This window comes from Mesoplodon densirostris, chromosome X (assembly GCF_025265405.1).
Source record: "Mesoplodon densirostris isolate mMesDen1 chromosome X, mMesDen1 primary haplotype, whole genome shotgun sequence".
Lineage (NCBI taxonomy): Eukaryota > Metazoa > Chordata > Mammalia > Artiodactyla > Ziphiidae > Mesoplodon > Mesoplodon densirostris.
The window spans coordinates 34,757,945-34,783,059 of NC_082681.1; the positions used below are offsets into that span (position 1 = coordinate 34,757,945).

The following is a 25,115-nucleotide window of genomic DNA, read 5'->3' on the forward strand; positions in this document are numbered from 1 at the left end:
CCTACGAAGAAACTCCATTAATTAGTAATGTAATACCCCATTTTCCCATCCCCTCAGCTCTAGGCAACTACTAATCTACTTTTTATCTCTATGGACTTGCCCATTCTGGGCCTTTCATAAAAATGGAATCATATAGTATGTGGTCTTTTGTGATTGGCTTCTCCACTTTCTTAGCATAAGGTTTTCAAGGTTCATTCATGTTGGAGCATGTCATAGACTGTCTTCATAGCATTGAAAGAGAAAAGCAGAAATGATTAATGAGAAGCCTTTTCTCTGCTCAAAAGGAAAATAATTTTTAAAGACCAAAAGGACTGTTGCAGAATGGACACTAAAGACTGAGGATTTAGAACAAGTGAGAAATGAAAGGGTAATAAGAAATCAAAAGATTCTACTTGTGAAATTGAAACTGATAAACTCAATGAAGAGAAAAAATTTAAATATCTTTAAGTGATTGCAGGAACTAGAAGAATTGGGGCAAAACTATAATGTTTTGCTTTATATAATAAACAACTGCTTAAAATTAATGCAAAGTTTCAGAAGAGATACGATACCTGCTCAAGAGAAGATAATAGAAGAAAGTGATACCTTAGCTCTTCATCTTTGGAGGTATCTCACTGAATATCTTTTTGAGTTGGATTATGGATAACATTAGGGGTGGCAATAGCAGGACTGCTGGATCTCCAGAAAAATTCATCAGGTCCTATTAGAGGAAAGCAGACAAGAAGAAAGATCTAGCATCATGATTTGGGAGTTAGAAATTCACTGTGGTTGAGGGGCGGACAAAATGGGTGAAGGTGATCAAAAGGTACAGACTTCCAGTTATAAATAAGTCCTGGGAATTTCATGTACAGATGATGACTATAGTTAATGACACTGTATTGTATATTTGAAAGTTGCTAAGAGAGTAGATCTTAAATGTGCTTGTAAAAATTTTGCCATTTGCAGCAACATGGATAAACTTGGAGGCCATTATGCTAAGTGAAATAAGTCAGACAAAGACAAATATTGTATGATATCATTTATATGTGGAACCTAAAAAATCCAATGAACTAGTGAATATAACAAAAAAGAAACAGACTCACAGATACAGAGAACAAACTAGTGATTACCAGTGGGGATAGGGGAGAGGGGAGGGGCAAGATAGGGGTGGAGGAGTAAGAGGTAGAAACTATTAGGTGTAAAATAAGCTACAAGGGTGTATTGTACAGCACAGGGAATATAGCCACTATTTTATAATAACTATAAATGGAGTATAACCTTTAAAAATTGTGAATCACTATGTTGTATACCTGTAACTTATACAATATTGGACAGCAACTATACTTCGATTTAAAAAACGTTCTTGTCACAAGAAGACAAAAATGGTGGTGATGGATATTAACTTGTCTTATTGTGGTGATCATTTTGCAATATATACAAATATGGAATCATTATGTTGTAATCTGAAACTAATATCAATTATATCTCAATAAAGTATATAATATGTAATATATAGTATATAATCTAAATATATATATATATATATATGAAAAAAAGACTCATGGAGATGGCAGACATACTATAGATAAACAAGAGATCCAGAAGGAATATTGGCCTATAGAACAAACGATGTTGGATCAGAGAGAGGAGACTGAATAAACTATGTATATGAAGGGAAAATATGGAAAATTTGAGTGTTGAACTAATAAGAAATGAATCATAAATATCTGTGGAAATGTTATTGCTTTATTTGGTAGTGAGAAAGGATGATAAATATGTATAATATGTAAATAATTTTGCTAATTAAAAATCTACAAGGACCAAACAAGATAATGACTGGAAAAGCAGTTTGAAAAACAGAAAACGCTATGCAAGTGTAGTTGCCATTGTCATTAAGTTTTGTGCTTTAGACTCTAGATTATTCTCTTTGCATCAAACTATTCAAGGATGCTGCTTTATTGTCTTCCTTGGCCAAAACCCCATTTTGTGGCCTTTGGATTTTGGATTTTTCCTTCGGTCATTGTCTTCCCACTTCTGATATGTATTCCATATTGCTGTATTTTAGTTGCTTATCCAACTTGTCTCAGCCTTGCCTAGTCTCTTGGTTCTTCTCTATATGTGGTAATCCCAGTATCAATCCCACTAGGCTCTGATTTTCACTCAGTCTGAAGGCTTGTGGCATGTAGTGAGGTGGGGAAAATGCACCGGGTCATGTCCATCGTGCCATTTCGTGCTCTTTGCCCTCCTTTCTCTGCTTCTTGTCTTTGTTAGTGGTTCCATCATGGTCTCACTGATTCAGGCTTACAAGCGTGAAATCTTCCCCTCCTTCACTTAAAATGTTTCTGGAACACCTACTCTGTACAAGGACCAGCTGTGCTAAATAGTAGAAGGAGCGCTTGCCATCAAGGAGCTCATAGTCAAATGTAAAATAAGGATGTCTACATAACTAATAATAACATAAAGGTTGACACATGCTATGATGAAGTTGCAAGAAAAGGACAAATTTAATTGACACGGAACATGAGAAAAGGTTTCACAGAGAAAGGGATATTTGAGCTGCATGTTTTTTCCTTAAAGGTGTAAATTTCATACAGTAAGTCACCCTTTTTAGTATACAATTCAGTCATCCCATAATCATCCCCCTTGCTCTTCTGTAATCAAACCTTCCCCCTACTCCCAGCCCCTGACAACCACTAATGTGTTAGTTGTCTATAGTTTTGCCTTTTCCAGATTGTCATAAAAAATGAATAATATACTGTATAAAAAGAAGCCAGTGTAAAAATGCTTTATAGTGTAACACATTTGAGATTCATCCATGTTGTTGAGTGTATCAGTAGTTCATTCCTTTTTATTTGCAAGTAATATTGCATTTTATGGATGCATCACAGTTTGTATATCCATCTACCAGTTTGGGTTGTTTCCACTTCGGGGTATACAGGTTTTTGGGTGAATATGATTTTTAATTTCAGTTTGGTAAATATCTAGGAATGGAATTGCTGTGTTGTAATGTAAGTTTATGTTTAAGTTTATAAGAAGCTATCAAACTGTTTTCCAAAGTGGCTGTACCTACCAGCACTATATGAATGTTCTGGTTGTTTTGCATCCCTGCTGGTACTTGGTAATGTCAGTTCTTTTTTTTTTTTTAATATTATAGCATTCTAAATAGTGTGTAGTGATATCTAAATGTGTTTTTAATGTGATTTCCCTATGGTTAAATATGAACATCCTTCCATATCTTTATTTGCCATCTGTATATGTTGGGTGAAGTTTCTGTTCAAATATTTTGCCCATTTCTAATTGAGTTGTTATTATTGACAGTTTTTTCCCATTTTTATTGAGTGTTATTTTAACCACTATCTAATTTTCATCACCCCAAAAGGAAAGCCCATACCCTTTAACAGTCACTCTCCATTTTCCTTACCCCCAGCCCCTGGCAACTACTAATGTACTTTATATCACTATGGATTTGCATATTCTGGACATTTCATATAAATGGAATCATATAATATATGGCCTTTTGTGTATTCATTTTAGCATAAATTTACTCAAGGATTATCCATGTTGTAGCATGTAACCAATACTTCATTCCTTTTAGGGCTGAATAGTATTCCATCGTATGGATATATCACAATTTGTTTATCCATTCATCAGTTAATGGACAATTGGTTTATTTCCATTTGCTGACTATTATGTGTTTTTTCTGTTTTGTTTTGTTTTGTTTTGCTGCACCACACGGCATGTGGTATCTTTGTTTCCCAACCAGGGATTGAACCCAAGCCCCCTGCATTGGAAGGCAGAGTCTTAACCACTGGACCACTGGGGAATTCCCTGCTGGCTATTATGAATAATGCTGCTGTAAACATTCATGTGAAAATTTTGTGTGGATATGTTTTCAGTTCTTTTGGCTGTATACCTAGAAGTGGAATTGCTGGGTCATATGGTAACTCTGTACTTAACTTTTTGAGAAATACTGAGTTTTGAGAGTTCTTTATATATGCTGGATACAACTCATTTATGAAACATGTGATTTGCACATATTTTTTTCCGAGTCTGTGGCTTCTCTTTTCATTATCTTAATATTGTTTTTTGAAGTTAATTTGTCAGTTTTTTCATGGATCATATTTCAGTGTCGTATCTATGAAACCTTTGTCTAAACCAAAGTTACAAAGATTTTGTTCTATGTTTTCTTCTAGAAGTTTTATAGTTTTAGGGTTTACATTTAGGTCTATAATTCATTTTGAGTTAATTTTTGTGTATGATGTGAGGTATGATTCAAGTTGATTTTTTGCATGTGGATATCCAATTATACAAACACCATTGCCTTTATCCTTTGTCAAAAACCAGTTGGCCATATTTGTGTGGGTCTATTTCTGGACTCTCTATTCTGTCCCTTTGATCTATATGTTTATCCTTCTGCCAATATCACACTCTCTGAGTACTGTAGCAATGTAATAAGCCTTACTATCAGGTGGAGTGAGTCCTCCAACTTTGTTCTTTTTCAAAATTGCTTTGACTATACTAGTTCCTTTCCCTTTCCATATGAATTTGTTTTTTGAACCAACTTGTCTACATCTACAAAAAAAAGTTCCTGCTAGAAAAATTTTTTAACATCATTATTGGAGTATGATTGCTTTACAGTGGTGTGTTAGTTTCTGCTTTACAACAAAGTGAATCAGTTATACATATACATATATCCCCATATCTCTTCCATCTTGCGTCTCCCTCCCTCCCACACTCCCTATCCCACCCCTCTAGGTGGTCACAAAGCACCGAGCTGATCTCCCTGTGCCATGTGGCTGCTTCCCACTAGCTAGCTATTTTACATTTGGTAGTGTATATATGTAAATGCCACTCTCTCACTTCATCCCAGCTTACCCTTCCCCCTCCCCGTGTCCTGAAGTCCATTCTCTATGTCTGTGTCTTTATTCCTGTCCTGCCCCTAGGTTCTTCAAAAACATTTTTTTTCTTTTTTTTAGATTCCATATATATGTGTTAGCATACGGTGTTTCTTTTTCTCTTTCTGACTTACTTCACTCTGTATGACACACTCTAGATCCATCCACCTCGCTACAAAAACTCAATTTCGTTTCTTTTTATGGCTGAGTAATATTCCATTGTATATATGTGCCACATCTTCTTTATCCATTCATCCGTTGATGGACACCTAGTTTGCTTCCATGTCCTGGCTATTGTAAATAGAGCTGCAATGAACATTGTGGTCCATGACTATTTTTGAATTATGGTTTTCTCAGGGTATATGCCCAGTAGTGGGATTGCTGGGTCGTATGGTAGTTCTATTTTTAGTTTTTTAAGGAACCTCCATACTATTCTCCAAAGTGGCTGTATCAATTTACATTCCCACCAACAGTGCAAGAGGGTTCCCTTTTCTCCACACCCTCTCCAGCATTTATTGTTCGTAGATTTTTTGATGATGGCCATTCTGACTGGTGTGGGGTGATACCTCACTGTAGTTTTGATTTGCATTTCTCTAATGATTAGTGATGTTGAGCATTCTTTCATGTGTTTGTTGGCAATCTGCATATCTTCTTTGGAGAAATGTCTATTTAGGTCTTCTGCCCATTTTTGGATTGGGTTGTTTGTTTTTTGGATATTGAGCTGCATGAGCTGCTTGTAAATTTTGGAGATAAATCCTTTGTCAGTTGCTTCATTTGCAAATGTTTTCTCCCATTCTGAGGGTTGTCTTTTCGCCTTGTTTATGGTTTCCTTTGCTGTGCAAAAGTTTTGAAGTTTCATTAGGTCCCATTTGTTTATTTTTGGTTTTATTTCCATTTCTCTAGGAGGTAGGTCACTGCTAGAAAATTTTGTCTGTAATTGTAGTTGAATTTGTAGATCAGTTTGGGGAGATTCGACCTCTTAACAATATTGAGTCTTCCAATCCATTATTGTGGTGTGTCTCTCCATTTATTTAGGTCTTCTTTGACATTTTTCAATAATGTTTTGCAGGATGTTTTTTTTCCCCACACATACAGATCTTGCACATATTTTCCTAGATTTATACCAGTATATTTTATACTTTTTAATGCTACTGTAAATGGTACATTTTTCTTCAATATCCAACTGTTCATTGCTAGTATATAGAAATACAATTTATTTTTACATTATTAACCTTGTATCCTGAGACCTTGCTAAACTCACTTAGTTCTGTCAGCTCTTTTGTATTTTGCTTGAGGTGTTCTACATAGACAATCATATCATATGCAGATAGAGACAGTTTTATTTCTTCCTTTTCAATCTGTGTGCTTTTTAGTTCTTCTTGCTTTTTGCAGTGGCTAGTACCTCCAGAACATTGTTGAATATGAGTGGTGAACGTAAACATTCTTACCTTGTTCTGGATCTTCGAGGGAAGGCATTCAATCTCTTACCCTTAAATATGAAAGCTGTAGTTTTGTAGTTTCCTCAGGTTGAGGAAGTTCCCTTATAACCCTACTTTGCTGAGAGTTTTTATTAGGAATGGAGATTGGACTTTGCCAAATGCTTTTACCGTGTTTATTGAGATTTAATGTGCATATGAATTGCCTAGGTATCTTATTAAATTATAGGTTCTGATTCATTCAGTCTGGGAGGGCCGGAGATGCTGCATTTCTTTTTTCTTTTCTTTTTTTTTTCTTTTTCCAGCTTGTGGGATATTAGTTCCCTGACCAAGGATGGAACCCAGGCACTTGGCAGTGAAAGCGTGGAGTCCTAACCATTGGACTGCCAGGAATTCCTGATTCTGCATTTCTAATAAGCTCAGAGATGATGTTGATGTTGTTTGATAACAGACCACATTTTGAATAGCATAGACCTAGGGTCTAATCTCTATGGTTTGAAGGGAAGACAGTACTGAAGGGTGCTGAAAAAATAAGAGTTGCAAGGAGAAATGTAGAGAACAAATTTTGTCCTGGAGGCCAGTGAAGGAGAGTATCAAGAATGAGGGAGTCACCAACAGTTTTAACTTTTGTTTTTATTTTTTACCAACAGTTTTAAAACCTTCAGTATTAGATTTGTCAAACATGAAATTAGTGTTGGTTTTTTTTAAAATTATTTATTTATTTATTTTTGGCTGCATTGGGTCTTCGTTGCTGCGCGCGGGCTTTCTCTAGTTGTGGCGAGCGGGGGCCACTCTTCATTGCGGCGCACAGGCTTCTCATTGCAGTGGCTTCTCTTGTTGCAGAGAACGGGCTCTAGGCACGTGGGCTCAGTAGTTGTGGCTCATGGGCTCTAGAGCACAGGCTCAGTAGTTGTGGCGCATGGGCTTGGTTGCTCCGCAGCATGTGGGATCTTCCCGGACCAGGGCTCAAACCCGTGTCCCCTGCATTGGCAGGCGGATTCTTAACCACTGCACTACCAGGGAAGTCCCTAGTGTTGGTTTTATAGCAGAAGCTGTACTATTTGAAGTATCACATCATATTATAAAACCAAGCCTCCCTCATTGTCCACATCTGTTTAGTTCCCAAGTTTGGATTGTGGCAGTTCAGATAAGAGAGAACACAATGTGATCTGAATATATTTGGTTCCTGAGTGTTGAGTCATGAGTAGTAAGAGTCAGATAATGAGGAATATCTGTCTTAACTCAAAAATGTGTCCTAAAATATTTGGTTTCTATGTTAGTATAACAAGAGCTCAAATACTTATATTTGTTTATATCATTTTTCCCCTACTAGCTGCATACTTCTTGAAATTTAGGATTATGTATTTGCCTTTTTCTTCTCAGACCCTTGTATTATCACTTGGTACATGGTAGATGCTCATTAAATGTTCATTGAATTGTTGAAATGAACCAAAGGGAGGAAGAAGAATTATAGACTACTTTCTCAAGGATTTAGTAGTAGAGGGATGGAGAACGATAATCAGCTAGGTAAGGAAGATTCAGGGTTGAATGAAGGCTTGTTTTCTTCTTCTTTTTTATTTTTAGCCATCTAGGTATGTGGTTAATTGCAGGCAGAGAAGAAAGACCCAATAACTAGGAAGTGACTGAAGTTATAAGAGACAAAAAGAATAATTAATAGAGCATGTTTCTGTAGCACGTAAAGAGCACAAGTAGCTGGCTTAATCATAAGGGGGGGGGAACATGACAATACTTTAACCCATTTTGCATTCAGTCACATAGAATCTTCCTTTATCACAAAACCATTCAGACATAGCTTTCACTATAATCAGCCCTAATCCAGGACCTCATTGCTTTTTACCTGAGTAATTTATAGTTTGTCTCCTTCTCTATGTTCTCATTCAAACTCTTCTTTGCAAGTGGCTGTTGGAACTCTCTCCCAAAATCTTTTCCAGAAACAATCTTCCTACTGGAGAACCCATAAGGGGCCCCTCCTATCTGATTTCTGATTTCAGCCTAGTATCTCAACCCCTTGAGATGGATGATGATGTTGGGTTGTTACTGTTTTCTTCAGCCCTAGATTTCTTTATAGGTTCCATTATCAGAGGCTAATATGTGACTCTTGATTCTGTTGCTATGTTGGCATCTAACACAATGAAATTTTTTCCTATAACTGAAAGTAAATGATGATAATACCTTCCATTTTCTAATCAGAGACAAAGATTTCTGCCAAGGAGGCATTCTCAAAAAAAACTTTATTTCAAAGGAATGCCATCAAATGGATAGCTCTGTATGCGTGTGTGCATGTGTGTGTGTTTTATGTCACAGACATAATTTCTATTTGATATGAGTTTATTCTCATGTGTGGGCTAATTGATAGCTTACAGGGTACTTGTGTTTTGCAGTCTGTTGTTTTTGCTCTGAGCAAAAATTTACTCAGCTGATGAGAATATTTTGACAACTCTGCCAGTGTGCCCAGGAACTGCAATTTGGTATGAATTTTCTGGCTGCAATGACCCAATTTTAAGATGTAAAATAGAATACTCTAAATTTATATGGAAATAGTATAGCTAGCCTGGCTTCCCACAAGGAGTAACAAACATTAAGACCTTGTACAGCTCCTAATATATAAAATCATAGGATGGAAACATCATAATTTTTGTCTCCTAATCTCATTTGCAAATGTTACAAATGTTGTTTACTGAAATCAAGTTGTAACAAAAATTACAAAGAATTATGGTTTTTAGCTTGAGAAAACAGTTCAGTTTTTTTCTTAGGAATGTCTCAGTCAACATTTTATGATTTATTTGTACCTTTAAAAATACCCATACTTTCTCAAAATTCTTCATTTCTTGATGGCCCCACATATACATATGCCCAAATAATTAATTTTCAACAAAGTGTTCTGTCATTTTTCTATTGTGTTCAGTAGTTCAATAACTGCCTTTATGGTGCTTCATTGTGATTCCTATGTCCTCATTCATTTTTCAGCTATTTAACTTTTAAGATTCTGGTCACATAAAGGAATGCACACTGAGTTTTATGAATGACCAAAGGCAACCAATGGCTCTGTGTGTATATGTGTGTGTGTGTGTGTGTGTGTGTGTGTACATTTATACATATACATATCAATACGCACACATGTATGTATAAATAAACTGACATCATTTGCATAGGTATGTTGTGAACTTTAATATTTAAAAACCTGAAACTCAACCAACATAAGTACTAAGCTGTCATTAGTTATTAAAGATGCCTTTCCCATAGGATCAGTAAAACATAATTCTGCACTAGCTGACAGGGAAAGCAAAGCAATCTGCGTTCCCCGAAAGTGTGGTGTTTTAGCAGCTTTCTCCTGTAGGGTTGAGGCTGGCTTGGCAGCCTTGATTATATTGACCATTTTATGGGTCGATTGCCAGGAGATTGAACAGTTGATTTGATCTGGTCTTCTTCATGGCCAAAAGGGCCCGATGGTTTGACTGTGATGGTGACTGAAACAGCAAACTGAACTGTGAAAACAGTTGAATCAATGGTGATAGGTGAACACCATCCAACATCTCAAAGAGATCCCTAACAGAAACTTCAAAACCTGATTTTCAGATTCAGCTGGAGCCCTTACTCATGATAGCTAGCTCAGAATTGGTGTCGCAGTAGACAACTTTAACTGAGGGCATTTTCCATAACGCAAATCAACATTTTAAAGGGTAGGATATTAAAGCAGCCGGAAAGAAAAACAACAAATTTCTAGTGCTATTGAGAAGCCTTGAAAGCATGCCAAGTTAAAATGATGATGGACCATGATATGAGAATCTATAATGAATTTATAGCACAAACATCATGACCCATAAGCTTGTCACGCAAGAGCAATTTTAAGAAGGAGTCATTGCAAATTGATACCTATGTTCCTTGCTCCCTTATGTCCTGAAGTGACATTTTACCATGTACTAGGAAACTGTATAATACTGAATTGACATTAGCACTTAAAAATAAAAGGCAGTATTATGAAGCAAAGATTTGTATATGTCCATTAAGGCTTAAGTATCCATCTAGTTTTATGACTTTGGGCTCCACTTGTGACTGTGATGGCAATGCCTACACATATAAGGTGAAATGGGGGGTTGCAGCAATTCTCAAGATGACTCTGGTTGCAGCATCTCTTACCAAGGAAATTCACTGGGGGTGGGGGAACATGAAATCCTCAAACTTTATGAGCATCAAATTTCCTTAAAACTTGCTTTCTTTTTAAATTGCCCTTTTTTTTCTTTGCAACGGTGATTATTTGATAGTTTCATTTCTTGCACTGAGCTTTTTCCTTGCTTGTCCATATCAGAAATGTTACCATCCTGAGGATGCAGTATATCAGAAGTCTTCCTGGGTTTGAAACTGGGTGGGGGGCATCTAATGAGCTATCAATAGTGATATCCATTTACCTGGGATTCTGGGTCCTCAGTATACAAGGTAAGGGTGGAGAGAGGAGCATCTCTGTTTCTAGAGCCTTTTACCAAGACACTGAGGGACGGCCTCTCAGATTTCTGTTCTTGAAATGTGAGGCCTGGATGAGAGAATGTGAATTTGAAGCAGGTTTTGTCAGAGATCTTTTGTCTCAGGGCATGAATTTATCTATTCGTTCAACAAATTATTTATTGAGTACCTGTTACGTGTTAGGCAATGTGCTAGGCACAGTGTATACAGTAGTTAACAATATAGCCATTGTCATAGACAGACATTAATTTTTTTATTAAAAAATTATTTTTATTTAAAATAACATATATTAAGATAGATTTGGAATTAAAAATTTTATATGAGCTATTACAGAAAAGGCCAGGGTGTTATGAATGAATAATGGAGACTGGTAACACCTTTCAAATCGATGAGGGGAAGTCTCTGAAGAGTGACATTTAAGCGGACACCTGAAGGATGAATAGGGTGTTAATCAGGTAAAGAGAGGTGGGAGGTGGGGATAAATGTCCCATAGCATGTGTGAAGGCTTAGAAGAGAGAGACCCATGTGGCTGCAGGCAGAGAGAGAGAGAAAGATGGCTCAAGATAAACCTGGGAAGGCAGACAGAGGCCAGGTCATGCTGGGTGAATTAGTTTGCTAGCCCTGCTGTAACAAGTACCACAGACTGGGTGGCTTAAAACAACAGAAATTTACTGTCTCATAGTTCTGGAGGCTAAAAATCCAAAATCAAGTTGTTGGTGGGGTTCGTTCCTTTAGAGGGCTGTGAGGTAGGGATGTGTTCCGGGACTGTCCACTTAGCTTGTTATGTAGCCACTTCTTCTCCCTGTGGCTCTTCACATTGTCTTCTCTCTATCTGTGTGCCTCTGTGTATACATCTCCTTTTTCTTTTTTTTTTTTCATATATATAATGACACTAGTCAGATTGGGGCCTACTCTAATGATCTCACTTAAATTGATTACTTCTGCAAACACCTTCTCTCTAAATAAGGTCACATTCTGAGGTACTGGAGGTTAGGACTTCAACATATGAATTTTGGAGGGACACAATTCAACCCATAACACAGAGCCTTGGAGAATATGTTAGTATTTTGGACTCTTCTCTGAGTTCCTAGAGCTGCCATTGAGGAATATTAATTTTTAAAAAGATCCTTCTATTGTGTGGGGAATCTATTGTGGGGAGTTATATTAATTTTTTATGGCTGCTGTAACCAATTCACACAAATTTAGTGGCTTAAAAACACACACAGATTTATTGTCTGTACTGCAAGTGAAAAGTCCAAAATCAGCTCTCTGGGCTAAAATCAAGGCAGAAGTGTGCCTTCTTAGGGCTATAGGAGTGAATCTGTTTCCTTGCCTTTTCCAGCTTCCAGAGGCCTCCTGCATTCCTTGCCTCATGGCTCCTTCCTCCATTTTCTTTCTTTTTTAAAAAAATTTATTTATTTAATTTATTTATTTTTGGCTGCATTGGGTCTTCATTGCTGCTCGTGTGGGCTTTCTCTAGTTGCGGCGAGCGGGGGCTACTCTTTGTTGCGGTGCGCAGGCTTCTCATTGCAGTGGCTTCTCTTGTTGCGGAGCATGGGCTCTAGGCACGTGGGCTTCAGTAATTGTGGCACGCGGGCTCTAGAGCTCAGGCTCAGTAGTTGTGGCCCACAGGCTTAGTTGCTCCACGGCATGTGGGACCTTCCCGAACCAGGGCTCGAACCCGTGTCCCCTGCATTAGCAGGCGGATTCTTAACCACTGTGTCACCAGGGAAGCCCCTTCCTCCATTTTCAAAGCCAGCAATGTAGAATCTTCTCTCCTCTCTGACATCAGCTCCGATCATTACATTTTCTCTCTCTGACTCTGCCTCCCTCTTATAAGGACCCTTGTGATTACATTGGAGACAACTCTATAATCCAGAATAATCTCCTCATGTCAACATTCTTAACTTAATCATATCTGTAAAATCCCTCTTAACCATGTAAGGGAACCCATACACAGGTTCTAGGGAATAGTTTGTAGACATCTTCCTGTGTGTGTTGTGGGGAGGGGTGTGTGAGGGGCATTATTTAGTCTACCACAGGAGTAACGGATGAAAGCAAAAAGCCAGTCACAAAGCTTCTGTAGCCATCTGAGCAGGAGATGATTGTAACTCAGACCAGGTGGCAATGGAGATGGAGAGAAGTATTCAGATTGGAGAATTGTTTAGGACACAAAATCAACAGGCCTTGCCAATGAATTGGATAGGATAGGGGAGTGAGAGAGATGGGGTCAACTGTAGTTTGGTTTATATCTACTATGCCTCCTGGTTACTCTGAATGTCATCTTTATATCATAGACCAGGAAATTAAAACTTGCACTTTAAAAATGCTCCTGTATATTTCTAAAAGGAACCATTTTTGCATTCGAAAAGAAGCTTTGTTTCTGTGCTTACTTTGGCATAGGTAGACATTTTATTTTTAACTTTTTGGAAGAGTTGTGTAAAACAGTTTGCTCAGATTTGAAACCTTATGAATAAATCATTTGAAATGGCCTCCTAAATTTGCAATTTATCCCGTTAAGTTTGAAAATGAAAAAGAAGCTCAAGAATTGGAAAATAAAGTCAACTAGCAAATGAAAATGGGTTGAATGTTCAATGTGCATCAAGAGCAAGTAGCAGTTGAAATACTAAAAAGAAAGAATTTTCCTGAGCGGATGACCAAAACTTGCACGTGGTCTGTATGACATTACAAGAAAGGAGGCTGGATTCTAGTTGGAGGTCTCCAAAAAAGTCCAATGGAGCAGACTGGCAAAGATATACCTGTTGAGAAGCTCCTTGACTGATTCCTATAATCAAGAGCTCCAGGGGATATTGAGGAATGAGGAAAGGGAAAACATAAAACTATATGGGCATTCTTGGGCGAGACAACACATTACAGGTGCACTTGGAAGCAAATTCAGCATATGGAACTAATAACTATTTTATGATGTTTGACATATCTCTAGAAGCACATCCCAGAATCCCATTCAATGAAAAATCCCTTTAGGAAAGATAAATGATCAGCTTCAATGATGACTCTGCCCAGCAAACAGAAGAAAAGCTGTTTCAGAAGTTGATGAGTTGCTGATTCATTTCTTTTTTGCAAGTTTCCAGCTGAATTTGGAATGAAACATAACCACTGCATCCAGCACTTTCCATTTTGAATCATTTCTAGAGCATTCTATAGTTTAATATCGTCTTTTATGGCAAGATATAATTGTTCTGAACTGTCACTAGATGTCTTTTATTAACTCCAGTTTGGCCTAAATGGAAAAGATATATTAATGCTATGTTTATTTTAGTGATGGAGAACTAAAGTATCATACATATACCTAAGTCCATGTAGGTAAGTTTATTTGTACTAATCAAACAAACTGTCTAGAGCATTAGAAACTCTGGGCCATAGCATCATGTAATAGATAGTGGGTTCAGCACTTTTCCTCATTTGTTCTGCCTCTGTCTGCTCCAGCTCCTCCAGAGATGGGCCTGCTCCATTCACCATTTGAAATCTCAAGTGGTCTGATCCTACTTTCTCATCTATAAACAAGTCATATAGTATTTAGCCTTTTCCTGATTTGGGGGGGGGTGGGCGGCATTTTCATCTGTAATGAAAGCCTTACTAATTTACTAGTCCAAGCATATTTGTGTAGCTCCATCACATGCCCACTTTAATAGATGCCACCTGATACAGAAGCCTACTACTTAGAAGCTTGCCTTATAAGCCTACTCAGTGTTTGAAATTTAGGCCACCTAAGAAAGGAAGTTCACCCATAGACACTGTTTCAGGTTTTGGTAAGCACTGGGGAGGGAAGCAGGAAGAATGAATAAATGAATGAATGAGACCTCATCTGTTATTAATATGGCAGTGTTTCCACCTATAAAAATAGGGGGCTGTATTAGATTTCTAGGGTTCCTTCCAGCTCCTGTGGAAGATATCTGGAGAAAAATATCTCCCTTTCTCATCCTCAGGACCTCCCACTCTGATTCAGGACCTCCCACTCCGATACTGTTCCCTAGCCCTTACCAAAAGGATGAAGACATTTTATAGCTGATCCTAAAACCACATGAACTGTGGGCAAATATATCACAGTATTTCTAGAACAGCATGCCAACTCTTGATTATTTATTATGTCATGAGTTTATGAGTGAGTGGGCCATGGTGACCTTCCTTCACAGGAGGGAGGACAAGTAGGCAGTGCATGACCACCGGGATAGCTGCCTTCATATGAAGTGTGGTGGATGACATCCTGAGGTGTACAGGAAAAGCCACATGATATGATGGAAGGAGCATGGGTTTTGGAGGACTACAGATACGGGTTTGATTCCTACCTCAACCATTTTTCTATCAGCGTGATCTTTTTTTTTTTTTTTTTTTTTTTTGCGGTACGCGGGCCTCTCACTGTTGTGGCCTCTCCCGTTGCGGAGCACAGGCTCCGGACGCGCAGGCTCAGCGGCCATGGCTACAGGCCCAGCCGCTCCGCGGCATGTGGGATCCTCCTGGACCGGGGCACAAACCCACGTCGCCTGCATTGGCAGGCGGACTCTCAACCACTGCGCCACCAGGGAAGCCCCTATCAGTGTGATCTTATGTAAGTTATTTGAGTTCTATTAGCCTCACTTTCCTCATATGTTAAATAGGAATAATGATTCTATTGCCTATCAGGGTAGACATTCAGCAGTGATCCTTATTAGGCTAAGACTATTTGTCACTCTAGGAAAGCCAAAGGTTTGTTCAGAAAGAGGGAGAGGGTTGCCTGCACATTTTCCTTCATTCTGTGTGTTGCAGTACTAAGAATCATCTTGTATGCCACTGCTGCCACCAATCTCTTGACTAATTCTTGCCCTTACCTCAAGCTGTCAATGTTAAGAGTACAAGGAGTTTGAAGCTCTTGACCTTCTGATATATGCCTTTCTGTGGTTTAGACAAAAATGTTATGAATCCCCCCCTCTCCTCCCATCTTACCGTGGTTTGTCTACATGGTAAAATGAAAGACACAGTTAAGCATGTAAAGATTTTACTTTGAGATGGATAATATCTGTGATGGTTAATTTTATGTGTCAACTCAACTGGGCTAAGGGATGCCCAGATACCTGTTAAAACATTATTTCTCAGTGTGTCTGTGAGGGTGTTTCTGGAAGAGATTAGCATTTGAATCTGACTGAGTAAAGAGATATGCCCTCACTAATGTGGGTGGGCATCATCCAATCTGTTGAGGACCCAAATAGAACAAAAAGGCAGCTGAAGGGTGAACTCTCACTCTTCTTGAGCTAGGACTTCCATTTCTCCTGCCCTCGGACACTGGAGTTTCTGGTTTGCAGACTCTGGGCTCAGACTGAATTATACTTTCAGCTTTCTTTTGCTTGCAGATGGCAGCTGGTGGGACTTCCTGGCCTCCATGACCACGTGAGCCAATTCTTATAATAAATCTCCTCATATATATCTATATGTATATCTATCTATCTATCTATCTATCTATTTATCTATTTATCTCCTATTGGTTCTGTTTCTCTGGAGAACCCTGACTAATACAATATCCAAATTAATATTAGTAATAATAATTACAATAATGGCAGCTGACAGTTATGAGCATTTACTATGTTCTGTGCTTTATGCTTAGTACTTGACCTTCATAATCACTTAATCATCACAACAGTCTGATGAGATGGTTACTATTATTATTCTCATGTTAAGTCAAACACATTAATGCTCAGAGAGGTTAAGTAGCTTGCCAAAAGCCATGTTTTGTAACTAGTAAATGTAGGAATAGGGATTTGAGCCCAAATCTGTTTGACTCTATAGCCCGAGTTGCACCACTAAGCTATTTTAAATGATCCCCAATTGCTGTGAGAATCAAATGAGACTGTAATTTGGTAATGCTTTAAAGACCTAGAAGTACTATCAAAATGGAAGGGCTTATTATTACCCAAACGATTAACTGAACCTAGCACTGTTTGTTCAGATGCTTGGCAGCATGTAGACAAAGCCTAAGGCTGTAATGGACCTTTTCCAAGTGGCAAAAGCGTAAATGTAATATAAGCTAATTGGTGACATGTCTTGATTTTCAAAGCATTAGGCAAGCTCATAAGTTCAGCTTCCTACCGGTATACCTATCTCTTTTAAGCAACTGCACCTGTTTTACAATTCAGAGTGATTACATAACTTCAGAACACTGGCGATTGCTCTCTAGCATTCAATTCTCTTAACAAACATTTATTGAGCACCTTTACTCTATACTATGTGTGTCTATGGAGCATCTCCTGTGTTCAGAGCATTCTTTGTCTGGATAGAACTTTGTGACTTATATTTGGAAACACTACTTTGAAAAGCCCAGAGCAGAAAGACTGAGATAAAAGTTGTTTCCTCCAGTGAGAACAGTTATTTACCTGGAGTTCACAGGTTTATGATAGTGGTTTTCATATTATACATAGTAAAATCATTCAAGGAGCTTACCTGGGTTTTAATACTAAGATTCTGATTTAGCTGCTTTGGGGTGGTGGGTTTTTTTGGTTTTGGGGGGGTTTTTTGGCTGCATTGGGTCTTCGTTGCTGCGCGTGGGCTTTCTCTAGTTGCAGCGAGCGGGGGCTACTCTTTGTTGCAGTGCGCGGGCTTCTCACTGCGGTTGCTTCTCTTGTTGCGGAGCACGGGCTCTAGGCGTGTGGGCTTCAGTAGTTGCGGCACGTGGGCTCAGTAGTTGTGGCTCACAGGCTCAGTAGTTGCGGCGCACAGGCTTAGTTGCTCCACGGCATGTGAGATCTTCCCAGACCAGGGATCGAACCCATGTCCCCTGCATTGGCAGATGGATTCTCAACCACTGTGCCACCAGGGAAGTCCAGGATGGTGGTTTTAACAGCTGCCCAGGTGATTCTCATTGTCCAGCCAGGCTTGTTGAGCCACTGGTCCATATCATCTTATCCCACCCAAGCCTCCAGCTAATGAAGGAATGAAATAAAAAAGGAAAACTACCAGAAATTTGGCTCTAGGTCCAACCTACTTGATTCCTTTTCTCATTCCCCTCGATCTTTATGGTCACCCTGTCCCTTTTAAGTGTCTTGAGTTTGGGCTTACAAGAAAAATATCCACACTCTAACAAGTGAAGTGAAAATCTGGGTAATCAAATAGTCGAAACCTCACATAGTTATAGAGGTTGGGCTGCTAATACAAATGAGGGAGGCGAGCCAGATGGAGACTATGGTGAACTTGAGACTACAGACCCCATCAAACATGAGGGTGGTGAACGGGGCAGCAGCAGTGACTGTAATCCAGTCAATTGTTCTCAGAGTTCTCAAAGTGTGGTGCTTGGACTTGGTCTAGGAGCATCAGAAGAAAACTTGTTAGAAATGCAAAAAGTCAAGCCCTGCCCCCAGATCCACTGACTGCATCTACATCTGGTGCCTGGGAGCAGAGGTGGGGGGCAGCAGTCAGTGGTCTAACAAGCCCTTCAGGGGATTCTGATCCAATACAACATTTTCAAACCACTGTCTATACTAATGCAAGCCCGGTGTGACCAGATCTGATTTTTCAAGAAAAGTCAGGAATCTGGCTTTCTTTTATTGAGCATCTTTAAACTGTGCTGTACGTGTTCATGGAACATCTCCTGTGCTCACATTATTCTGAACATCTCTTCTTGGCTTTCAATGATTGGCAACTAATTCAGTTTTTTGTTTGTTGTTTTTTTGAATACACCTTATGGTCCAAAGAAAACACATCCTTGGGCTAACCCTCAATTGTCTCTATCCTCCAAGGGTTAAATAGTTTTGAAATATTCTTCATATCTTCGTGACATTTCCCGACCCACACCTCAGTATCCTGAGTAACCAATTAGACCATGAAATTTGGAATACTGGCATAGGTAATTTCGATATGAGAACCCCAGCCTAGGTTTCCTATTAGTTTTATGACAAAGAAGCAAAAAACTAGGAAGGACTGTGAATTAAATCAGTGTCACAAGTTTGAATCCTTTCACTCTTAAACCAAATTTCTAGACAGGGTCCATCCCTGGGTATTCATAATAAATTGCATAAATATCCAGTGAAGCCTCTTGATTTTTTTCAGCCTATTCCACTTATCTGGAGAGTAGGGAAGGCATGTAATGCCTAGATTGTGAAATTTACAACTCTAAGTACAGTCATGACTTTAGCACTCTTTCTACATTCGAGGAATTATGTGTATGTGTGAGAGAGATTTACTTAGACTGTGCTCATCAAATGGTTGTTTTTGAAAGCTATTGTATAGCACAGGAACACTGGAGTTTAAAATATAGGATGACCAACCATCCCAGTTTTCCCAGGACTGAGGAGGTTCATGAGAAGGGGAACTTCCAGTTTCAAAACCAGGACAGTGTGAGAAAACCAGGACAAGTTGGTCTTCCTAGTCTTTAATGCTCGAGTTTCTCTTGCATCACTTTGCTTTGGATGTAGAACAGAATAAAGGTGGGAGTTGGTAGAAAAGTTACATTGTATTGTTAAAAACAATTTTATAACTGGCTAAAATCAAAAGGCAGACATTGTAGGAAGGGAAATTTTAGCCAGAAATAAGAAAAGACTTTCAAATGGAGGTGCTACTGAAGTGCCTGACATGAGATATAATATCCTGGAAGTCAGGCAGGATCCAACACAGTGCTGACCCCAGAGAGTTTAAAACATGGTCAAGTATGGAGACAAAGGACTAAAGCTTTTGAGGCACCTGGTCAGAAGGGCAAATCGAGGTCAGTGAATTGCAAGGTAATCATGTCAGGATAATCAAGAACAGGGCAGGAAGCGATGTAGGAGGTGCATCAGAGTAAACAGTCCAGCATAGAGGTAGTTAAGCAACAAGAGGGTATTTGCAGCCTATTTTTATGTGGTGGTAGGTGGTTCTATGGTATAGGAGTAGACCTCATGAATTAAAGGCATAGGGCAATAAGAAACTTTAACAACTACAGTTGATGAAAGGTTGAATTAAATGACCTCATATTCCCATTCAATTTTGATAATCATTGAAAATTCAGATTCTGTTTTAAAAAAGATATTTAACATGCTTATATTATTAATCTTTCACTCTATCTCTTCAAAAATTGGGGTAATAAATCAAACTTTGTGAGATTAATGTGAAGATTAAAGATAATGCATCACTTATCACAATGCCTGGAACATAATAGTTGCTCAGTAAATGGGAGCTATTATTATTATTATTAAAATTCTTAAAATATGTTTTCCTTGGGCCTCCCTGGTGGCGCAAGTGGTTGAGAGTCCGCCTGCCGATGCAGGGGATACGGGTTCGTGCCCCGGTCTGGGAGGATCCCATATGCCGCGGAGCGGCTGGGCCCGTGAGCCATGGCCGCTGAGCCTGCGCGTCCAGAGCCTGCGCGTCTGGAGCCTGTGCTCCGCAACGGGGGAGGCCACAACAGTGAGAGGCCCGCATACCGAAAAAAAAAAAAAAAAAATATGTTTTCCTAAACCTAGTCTTTTTTTTGAATTTTTGAATTTTATTTTATTTTTTTTATACAGCAGGTTCTTATTAGTCATCGATTTTATACACATGAGTGTATACATGTCAATCCCAATCACCCAATTCATCACAGCACCACCCCCAACACCCCGCCACATTCCCCCCTTGGTGTCCATACGTTTGTTCTCTACATCTGTGTCTCAACTTCTGCCCTGCAAACCGGTTCACCTGTACCATTTTTCTAGGTTCCACATATATGTGTTAATATATATTTGTTTCTGACTTATTTCACTACTTCACTCTGTATGACAGTCTCTAGATCCTTCCACATCTCAACAAATGACCCAATTTCGTTCCTTTTTGTGGCTGAGTAATATTCCATTGTATATATGTACCACAACTTCTTTATCCATTTGACTGTCGATAGGCATTTAGGTTGCTTCCATGACCTGGCTATTGTAAATAGTGCTGCAATGAACATTGGCGTGCATGTGTCTTTTTGAATTATAGTTTTCTCTGGGTATATGCCCAGAAGTGGGATTGCTGGATCATATTGTAATTTTATTTTTAGTTTTTTAAGGAACCTCCATATTGTTCTCCATAGTGGCTGTATCAATTTACATTCCCACCAACAGTGCAAGAGGATTCCCTTTTCTCCACGCTCTCTCCAGCATTTGTTGTTTGTAGATTTTCTGGTGATGCCCTTTCTAACTGGTGTGAGATGATACCTCATTGTAGTTTTGATTTGCATTTCTCGAATAATTAGTGATGTTCAGCAGCTGTTCATTTGCTTCTTGGCCATCTGTATGTCTTCTTTGGAGGAATGTCTGTTTAGGTCTTCTTCCCATTTTTGGATTGGGTTGGTTGATTTTTTGATATTGAGCTGCATGAGCTGTTTCTATATTTTGGAGATTAATCCTTTGTCCGTTGATTCGTTTGCAAATATTTTCTCCCATTCTGAGGGTTGTCTTTTCATCTTGTTTATGGTTTCCTTTGCTGTGCAAAAGCTTTTAAGTTTCATTAGGTCCCATGTGTTTATTTTTGTTTTTATTTCCATTACTCTAGGAGGTGGATCAAAAAAGATCTTGCTGTGATTTATGTCAAAGAGTGTTCTTCCTGTGTTTTCTTCTAAGAGTTTTATAGTGTCCGGTCTTACATTTAGGTCTCTAATCCATTTTGAGTTTATTTTTAGGGTGTTAGGGAGTGTTCTAATTTCATTCTTTTACATGTAGCTGTCCAGTTTTTCCAGCACTACTTATTGAAGAGACTGTCTTTTCTCCATTGTATATCCTTGCCTCCTTTGTCATAGATTAGTTGACCATAGGTGTGTGGGTTTACCTCTGGGCTTTCTATCTTGTTCCAGTCATCTATGTTTCTGTTTTTGTGCCAGTACCATATTGTCTTGATTACTGTAGCTTTGTAGTATAGTCTGAAGTCAGGGAGTCTGATTCATCCAGCTCCGTTTTTTTCCCTCAAGACTGCTTTGGCTATCTGGGGTCTCTTGTGTCTCCATGCAAATTTTAAGATTTTTTGTTCTAGTTCCATAAAAAATGCCATTGGTAATTTGAAAGGGATTGCATTGAATCTGCAGATTGCTTTGGGTAGTATAGTCATTTTCACAATATTGATTCTTCCAATCCAAGAACATGGTATATCTCTCCATCTGTTGGTATCATCTTTAATTTCTTTCATCAGTGTCTTATATAGTTTTCTGCTTGCAGGTCTTTTGCCTCCCTAGGTAGGTTTATTCCTAGGTATTTTATTCTTTTTGTTGCAGTGGTAAATAGGAGTGTTTCCTTAATTTCTCTTTCAGATTTTTCATCTTTAGTGTATAGGAATGCAAGAGATTTCTGTGCATTCATTTTGTATCCTGAAACTTTACCAAATTCATTGATTAGCTCTAGAAGTTTTCTGGCGGCATCTTTAGCATTCTCTATGTATAGTATCATGTCATCTGCAAACAGTGACAGGTTTACTTCTTCTTTTCCAATTTCTACTCCCTTTATTTCTTTTTCATCACTGATTGCTGTGGCTAGGACTTGCAAAACTATGTTGAATAATAGTGGAGAGAGTGGACATCCTTGTCTTCTTCCTGATCTTAGAGGAACTGCTTTCAGTTTTTCACCATTGAGAATGATGTTTGCTGTGGGTTTGTCGTATATGGCCTTTATTATGTTGAGGTAGGTTCCATCTATTCCCGCTTTCTGGAGAGCTTTTATCATAAATGGGTGTTGAATTTTGTCAGAAGCTTTTTCTGCATCTATTGAGATGCTGATATGGTTTTCTCCTTCAATTTGTTAATATGGTTTATCACATTGATTTGTGTATACTGAGGAATCCTTGCATTCCTGGGATAAACCCCACTTGATCATGGTATATGATCCTTTTAATGTGTTGTTGGATTCTGTTTGCTAGTATTTTGTTGAGGATTTTTGCATCTATATTCATCAGTGATATTGGTCTGTAATTTTCTTTTTTTGTAGTATATTTGACTGGTTTTCATATCAGGGTGATGGTGGCCTCATAGAATGAGTTTGGGAGTGTTCTTTCCTCTGCAGTTGTTTGGAAGAGTTTGAGAAGGATGGGTGTTAGCTCTTCTCTAAATGTTTGATAGAATTCACCTGTGAAGCCATCTGGTCCTGGACTTCTGTTTGTTGGAAGATTTTTAATCACAGTTTCAATTTCATTACTTGTGATTGGTCTGTTCATATTTTCTACTTCTTCCTGGTTCAGTCTTGGAAGGTTATAGCTTTCTAAGAATTTGTCCATTTTCTCCAGGTTGTCCAGTTTATTGGCATAGAGGTGCTTGTAGTAATCTCTCATGATCCTTTGTATTTCTGTGGTGTCCATTGTAACTTCTCCTTTTTCATTTCTAATTTAATTGATTTGAGTCCTCTCGCTCTTTTTCTTGATGAGTCTGGGTAATGGTTTATCAATTTTGTTTATCTTCTCAAAGAACCAGCTTTTAGTTTTATTGATCTTTGCTATTGTTTTCTTTGTTTCTGTTTCATTTATTTCTGCTCTGATCTTTATGATTTCTTCCCTGCTGCAAACTTTGGGTTTTGTTTGTTCTTCTTTCTCTAGTTCCTTTAGGTGTAAGTTAGATTGTTTATTTGAGATTTTTCTTGTTTCTTGAGGTAGGCTTGTATAGCTATAAACTTCCCTCTTAGAACTGCTTTTGCTGCATCCCATAGGTTTTGGATCATCGTGTTTCCATTGTCATTTGTCTCTAGGTAGTTTTTGATTTCCTCTTTGATTTCTTCAGTGATCTCTTGGTTATTTAGTAACGTATTGTTTAGCTTCCATGTGTTTGTGTTTTTCATGCTTTTTTCCTCTAATTGATTTCTAATCTCATAGCGTTGTGGTCAGAAAAGATGCTTGATATGATTTCAGTTTTCTTAAATTTACTGAGGCTTGATTTGTGACCCAAGATGTGATCTGTACTGGAGGATGTTCCATGCGCACTTGAGAAGAAAGTGTAACCTGCTGTTTTTGGATGGAATGTCCTTATAAATATCAATTAAATCTATCTGGTCTATTGTGTCATTTAAAGCTTGTGTTTCCTTATTAATTTTCTGTTTGGATGATCTGTCCTTTGGTGTAAGTGAGGTGTTAAAGTCTCTCACTATTATTGTGTTACTGTCCATTTCCTCTTTTAGAGCTGTTAGCAGTTGCCTTATGTATTGAGGTGCTCCTATGTTGGGTGCATATATATTTATAATTGTTGTATCTTCTTCTTGGATTGATCCATTGATCATTACATAGTGTCCTTCCTTGTCTATTGTAACATTCTGTATTTTAAAGTCTACTTTATCTAATATGAGTATTGCTACTCCAGCTCTCTTTTGATTTCCATTTGCATGGAATATCTTTTTCCATCCCTTCACTTTCAGTCTGTATGTGTCCCTAGGTCTGAAGTGGGTCTCTTGTAGGCCCCATATATATGGGTCTTGTTTTTGTATCCATTCAGCAAGCCTGTTTCTTTTGGTTGGAGCATTCAATCCATTCACGCTTAAGGTAATTATCGATATGTATGTTCCTATGACCATTTTTGTAATTGTTTTGGGTTTGTCTTTGTAGATCCTTTTCTTCTCTTGTGTTTCCTACTTAGAGAAGTTCCTTTAGCTTTTGTTGTAGAGCTGGTTTGGTGGTGCTGAATTCTCTTAGCTTTTGCTTGTCTGTAAAGCTTTTGATTTCTCCAGCAAATCTGAATGACATCCTTGCCAGGTAGAGTAATCTTGGTTGTAGTTTTTTCCCTTTTATATCTTTAAGTATATCATGCCACTCCCTTGTGGCTTGGAGTTTTTGCTGAGAAATCAGCTGTTAACCTTATGGGAGTTCCCTTGTATGTTATTTTTCATTTCAGTTATTGTATTGTTCATCTCTGTTTGCTTTTTAATTCTTCTAGGTGTTTGTTCTTTAATTCTTCTAGGTCTTTTTTAAACATTTCTTGCATCTTCTCGATCTTTGCCTCCATTGTTTTTCTGAGGTCCTGGATCATCTTCACTATCATTATTCTGAATTCTTTTTCTGGAAGGTTGCCTATCTCCACTTCATTTAGTTGTTTTTCTGGTGTTTTATCTTGTTCCTTCATCTGGTACATAGCCCTCTGTCCTTTCATCTTGTCTATCTCTCTGTGAATGTGGTTTTTGTTCCACAGGCTGCAGGATTGTAGTTCTTCTTGCTTCTGCTCTCTGCCCTCTGGTGGATGAGGCTATCTAAGCGGCTTGATGGGAGGGACTGGTGGTGGGTAGAGCTGACTGTTGCTCTGGTGGGCAGAGCTCAGTAAAACTTTAATCCACTTGACTGTTTATGGGTGGGGCTGGGTTCCCTACCTGTTGGTTGTTTGGCCTGAGGCAACCCAACACTGGAGCCTACTTAGGCTCTTTGGTGGGGCTAATGACAGACTCTAGGAGGGCTC

At 38.5% G+C, this 25,115-nt stretch overlaps 1 long non-coding RNA gene across 1 annotated transcript in view; it reads right to left on the minus strand.

The window, feature by feature from the left end:
* Positions 1-598: 598 nt before the first annotated feature.
* Positions 599-25,115, minus strand: part of LOC132482747 (uncharacterized) — a 178,960-nt gene continuing 154,443 nt past the window's right edge. Inside the window, exon 3 of the long non-coding RNA XR_009530945.1 lies at positions 599-700. This is a non-coding gene — a long non-coding RNA (uncharacterized LOC132482747). The remainder of the gene's footprint in view (positions 701-25,115) is intronic.